The sequence below is a fragment of the Sturnus vulgaris genome, chromosome Z (genome assembly GCF_052056855.1).
Source record: "Sturnus vulgaris isolate bStuVul1 chromosome Z, bStuVul1.hap1, whole genome shotgun sequence".
Taxonomy (NCBI): domain Eukaryota; kingdom Metazoa; phylum Chordata; class Aves; order Passeriformes; family Sturnidae; genus Sturnus; species Sturnus vulgaris.
The window spans coordinates 3803609-3809608 of NC_142283.1; positions in this window are offsets into that span (position 1 = coordinate 3803609).

Below are 6000 nucleotides of genomic sequence, written 5' to 3' on the forward strand. Positions count from 1 at the left end.
ATCACCAGCCAGAATTGCTTATCCACAAGGTAGCTGAAAGAAGGAAACAAGGCCGTGGATATGAACGTGCATGGCTGTGTTGCTGTTTGGAAAAGACAAGCGTCATTGTTGTTCCCAGGTCTCTTTGTGATGAGGACACAATGAAAGGAATAGACATTCCCTCTAGGCTGTGCAGTGTTTCCAATCTGTGCAGATTCAAGGAGAATGATACATCTGTGCAAAAGAGATGTGTTAGATGGCCAGAAAATGAAAAGGGTAGTTCAGTAACAGATAAAAAACCTGTCACACTGTGTGTTTCTGGAAAAAAAGCACCTAGTGTCCCTGGCATGCACATCAATGGAAAAGAGTGGACACAATCCAAGGGAAATCCTTGGTAGTTTATCCACATGTAATGAAACACTTGAAACAAAGGAAGCCCCAAAACAACAAGAAGGAGATGAACATACAAGCTATTGATTTACTAAGATATGGTTGATCCTGGGTTTTGAACAATTTGCAAACTACACCTGCCAGGGAAGACTCATGCAGACAAGATGCACTCTCTTCCCATCCATTGATGATGAGCAGAACAATAATAATGTACTAATAATTAACAGCTCAATTTTCTGCCAGTGACGAGTGTGGCTTTTTACCTTGCGTGTTTGCAGTATGTAAACAAAAAGTCATGGCACAAAAGCACAACAACTCACCTGTCTAAGCAGGTGACCAGGTTGGGATTCCTATTCTTCTCCATGGGCATGAGTTCATTGATGATTATTTCTTTACTTGTCAGTCCTTGAAGATTTTTCTTTATGGCCACCTAAAATGACATTGAAAATCAGTAACTTCAGAAGCTGGTGGCACAAAACCACAGAGCACATGGAGTGAGTGATTTTGCAATGACACAGCTGAGCTGAGCCAAAATGCCTTGGGATTAGACATTGGAGTAATTAGCAACTGACATTCCAACAGCCCATTTCTCTGCTTCCTTGGGGGCCAGTTACAGGACACATGGCCATTGATGTTTTGCCTTGTCCACTTGATAACAAAGATGTCTTTACTGTCACCCACAAAGCTCTGCCCACACTCTCTGCTGCTCTGTCTGGGATTCAGAAGTCATCTGTGCCTTGGTACTCTCTGGATACATCCTGGGCTCTAAGCAGGGCTTGGGGCTTTTAGGGACTCCTTGCACATCTCTCCCAATGTGCAGTTCCCAAGTGCAGCACTGCAGGTGGCTAAGGAACTACCAGTAACATTCTGATGTATTCGCTGACAGCCAGAAATGAGAATACAGCTCTGAAGCTGTAGCCCCAAAGAGCAGGGCGAGGCTTAGGTGTTGTTACAAGAAGCAGGAGTGCTGGTGCCTTTGTCTGGGACCCGCCCCCCTCCGCCCCTGGCAGCTGATGGAACGACTCTGACAGGCTGGGTGTCTTGGGCTGTTTTAGTTCGTGCTAGAGTAAAGAGTACCAACTAAATGAAGTTTTCTTTTTTATTCTAGAAGTGTAAAAATGTTCTAAGCTTTTCAGAATTCTAAAACTACTTGAAAAATCCTAAACTAGTGGAAAAGGGAAGAAATATTTGGGGAATTGTTTTGGTGAAATTTTTTCCTAAATCTAGCCAGTTGAAAAATAAACATAGCAGCTGCTGATCTCAGGAGCAGCTGGCCGCTGCCTGCCCAGCCCTGGCTGTGCCCAGACAAGGAGCTCTGCCAGTGCTGGTGGCACCACCCAGACACCAGAGTTGAAGCCCAAAGGTTTTTCTGGACTCAGGCTCTGCCTTGGCCAGAGGGCCCCAACTCTTGTCCTAGCTGAAGAGGAAGGAGAGTCCCTTTGGGGACAGAGGGTCCTTTTCTGCATCCTGGTGGCAGCATATGCACAGGAATTACCTGGTCATGCATTTGGGGGAGGGAAAACGGACACGTGCATGGAGATGCAAGATGACAGATCCAGTTCATCCAGACTGAAGTCGTTTGCTGAAGTCTCGTGAAGCTGCAGGGGCGCAGCTTCTCTCTCTCCTGTGGAGAGAGGAGTGTCTGAGGCCCCAGCTGCTGGTGGTGGACAGGGACCCTCCTGCACAGCTGGGCCCAGAGCTGGCAAGGCTCCCCAGCACGGCTGGAGCTGCTGGCACACCTTGGCCCAGCTGGACAGCTGCCCCTCAAGGCCCCGGCCAGCAGGGGATGGCTCTGGGCAGGGTCCCTGGCCACGAGCAGGCCCCAGAGCTCATCTGCCTTTCAAAGGCAATCTAGACCCTGCTCTTTCTCCTCCCCACCTTGCTTTGCCTCTGCCCACTGCTCCTGGGGCTACTCTTGGGCAGGGTTAATAATCGGGGATTCTTCTGTCAGGAAAGGGACATTCAGAAATTGCCTCCAGCATGCACTATGATCTTCCCACTGTGACCAGCCAGGACTTCCAGTCAATCCATATCTTGGTCTAGATGGGATCACAGACCAGAACCCATCAGAACCGTTTTCATGCTGTGCTGCATTCCCCATCTGCTTGAGGCAACTGCAGGGAGGTCCTCAGTGTGAGAAGCCACCGCCTCAGTTGTAACCCCAGGTGCCTGCTGTGGCCCAGGAACAGCCGTGGCTGTAAATGTGTCTTTGGCTGCAGCACAGGGCCAGGGCATAGCGAGGCCCTTGTTGTGCCTCCGGCACTGCTCGGCAGCGCCATCAGAGCCCGGGGCCGCGGCTCTTCCCTGCCGGGGCCCTGACCCGGCCCGGCCCGGCCGCGGGACCCGGCCCGACCAGGGCGCGGCAGCTCCAGAGGCCCCGCCCGGCCCCAAGGGATGGGCTCTGCCCGCCCGCTGGGCCCGCAGGCCGGGCCCAAGGCTTTGCAGGAGGCTTCCAGCAAACTTTGCACAACCTCGACCCAGAGTGTCCCTTTGCTGTGCTGAGAAGCCTGAAAAAACACGTCTAGTTTAACCCTGCTGCACACCTCATGAGGGATCCCTGCCCACCTTAGCAGAGAGCCCAAAATATCCTTCTGTGCCCCTCAAAAGAATCCAGCCCCTGGCCACCTCAGGAAGGACTCAGCTTCTGTCCAGGCCTTGATGGCAACCACTAAACTGCCACGTAAATCATGAGGAACTCAATCCCCCTGCCAGCCTTACAGAGGTCTCCAGTCACATGTATGCCATAGAAGGGATCAGAAATTTCCTGAGAATCTCATGAGGAACCCCAGCCACATGCACCACTGACAAAGAACCCAAACCCTGCTTGTGTTACTGGAAAATTCCACCCCCCTCCCCGTGAGCCTCGTGATGGACCCCATTCATCTGGCAGCCATACAAGGGTCCCCCATCACCTGTGTGCCATAGAAAAGCCAAGCCTGCCATTAACTCTTGCCAGCAGCATGTTCCCAGACAGAAAACCTTTCCAATGCCCTTCTGGGAATCAGGAAGACGTGTTGAGGTGCCAGCTTCATCTGTGGGAGCAATGGGGAGTGTAAGCCCTTTCTGTGCTCTACTGCTGTGCTGGCAGCTCGTGGATATGGCCAGGACGTTCCCTGTTTCCCTCAGAGCTGGGGCCTGGGACACCTCGGCACCCCTTGGCACAGGCTGAGCCACCCAACAAAGCCCAGAAGGACGGGAGGAGAGCCCGGGGGTGGCAGGAAGCTGAGAGAACGCCCTGCTCTCGAAGTGAGGGAGTTCATTTAGAAGCAAAGACAGTGACTTCAAGAGATTCCCACTGTGCTCAAAGTTTGCCTCTGAAGACAAAGAGACGAGCTTGTCAAAAATCCCTGAAAATAGCTGGGAAAAGGTTTTACATGATTTCTTTATGACTAGGTACAAGTCTCCCATGGGAAAAGAGCCTCTGCAGTATGCACTGAATATTGCAGCTTTTCTAAAAGATGTTATTTGAAACCCAGCCAGCCTTTGAGTAGGCATTTGCTGTGAAAATCCAGCTCATCTGTTGGACCCTGAATGCTGATTTTTCCCTGGTTGAGGAAATGAGTGACTGAAATTGTAACCAATTTCCTGTGTGTGCCTGGGAAACCTCAGTCACCCTATTTCAGGCATGCTCCCAAAGAAGAAAGTGTTTAAGTCTTGTTACAAGAATCAGGAGTGCTGGTGCCTTTGTCTGGGGCCTGGCATCCCCCTTCCCCCCAGGCTGCTGATGTAACAACTGTAACAGGCTGGGTGTCTTGGGGTGTCTTCGATCTTGCTTAAGAGTACCAATTAAATGCAATTTTATTTATTATTCTAGAAGTGTAAAAATGTTCTAAGCTTTTCAGAATTCTAAAACAACTTGAAAAATCCTAAATTACTAGGGAAAAGGGAAGAAATATTTGAGGATTTCATTCTATGAAAATTTTTCCTAAATCTAGCCAAAAGAAAATTAAAGATAATACCTTCTGATGTCAGAAACCTTGTGCCTGGCTGCTTTCTGCCCAGCCGTATTTGTGCCCAGACAAGGAGCTCTGCCATGAAATGACAATCTCCACCTGCTGATCTTCTGAACTGTGTGTATACAGTGGCAATGTAAGCTAACGAAGACTATAAAGGATCCTGTGGCTTTTGAACTTGCCACAAAATCCCAGATGGAAAGCAGAGAGCGATTCCCAAGATTCTCCATGTTCCTTCCTGTTTCAGCTGATTTTTCATTAAGGTCAGCTATTTTTATTATCATAATTCTTCAAGATTTCTTTGAAAAGATGGCTTTGGGTTGATGTGTGCAGAGCTTCCAAAATGCCTTTGAAAAATAGCCAAAGAACAATTCACAATTGCAGAGCTCTTGTCATTTGAATGAGGAGCACTAGACTTTGTGAGCTGGTTATTGGAGCCTTGGTGCCAGCAACCCCTATGGAATGGAATTGGCTTTCCTTCTGACCAGAGTGCAGAAACTCCTCCAAACTTTGGGCCTCTGGATTCAGACTTGATGAGCCCAGTGATGAGCAAGTGTCCTGGGCTGACTTTATGATGCTTGTATCCCCAATTGTTTGTTCTGTTTGGGTTGGATATTGAGTTCTGCAGCTTTAAGACTGGTTCCAAGACTGGAGGGGGAGAGAAGAGGTGCAGAGTTTGTTATCAGAGACTGCACTCGCTCCCTCGCATTCCTACACTCAGACTGTGTTGTCTGCAGTGGAGAGCAGGAGAGAGGCGTCCTTTGCTCTTAGTTAGGTCTTGACTAGCTGAGGGAGAGTAATTCCATGGACTGTGGTTTTTCTTTTCCTTTTTCTTGGAATTTTTTGAACCTTCTCTGGACTGAAAACCCCGAGGAGCAGTGGGAGCTGGCACCTGTGTCACACCAGGCCTGGCCTGGGCCGTGGCATTTCCCAGGGATGGAGGGACTGAGAACAGCCTGAGTGAGCCGAGCTGCAACCCACGGAAGGGACTCTTCTGAATTTGTCATCTCGTCAGAGCGGTGAGATGTTCTGATGTTTTGTATTGTTCATTTTTGTGCTGGGGAGTGCTTTGCCTGTTAAATAAAAAGCTTTTTTCCTGCTTCTCTCCAAGGAAATCTTTTCCCAAAATAGTTGGCAGAGGGTCTACTGGAGTCTGTTTCCTAGAGGGACCCCATTCAGAGGTTTCCTCCCAACTTTGCCCTAAACCAGGACAGCAAGAAGCAGAGGATTGACCAGCAGCCCAGTCAAGTCCATCCAGCAGCTGCTTCCTTGGAAGACACATTTTGGAGTTCTAGAATCCCAGCACCTGCCATGGTGCAGAAGTAGACCCAAAAGTCCATGAAGATGTAAAAAGGACTGGAGAGGCTGAAGCAGTAGTTGGATGTTGATGAAGGTATTATTGAGCTGTGTTTCTTAGGTCCTGTGTGGATAACCATGGTGTAATGATGTGATTATTAAGAGAAGCTTGTGCCTGAATTAAGGTGCAAGCAGGCCCATATTCTAGAGTCAATAGTACAGACATTATTTAACAGTAAATGTGAACTTGGGAGATAGAAAGAAATAGGAGGAGATGGGCGGAGTGAGGGGAAGAGCTGAAATGAGCCCCGAGGTGGGTTGGGCCCAGACGGGCCCTCCCTTCCTGCAGTGCAGTTGCACAGGGGCAGCTGCAGCACTGCTG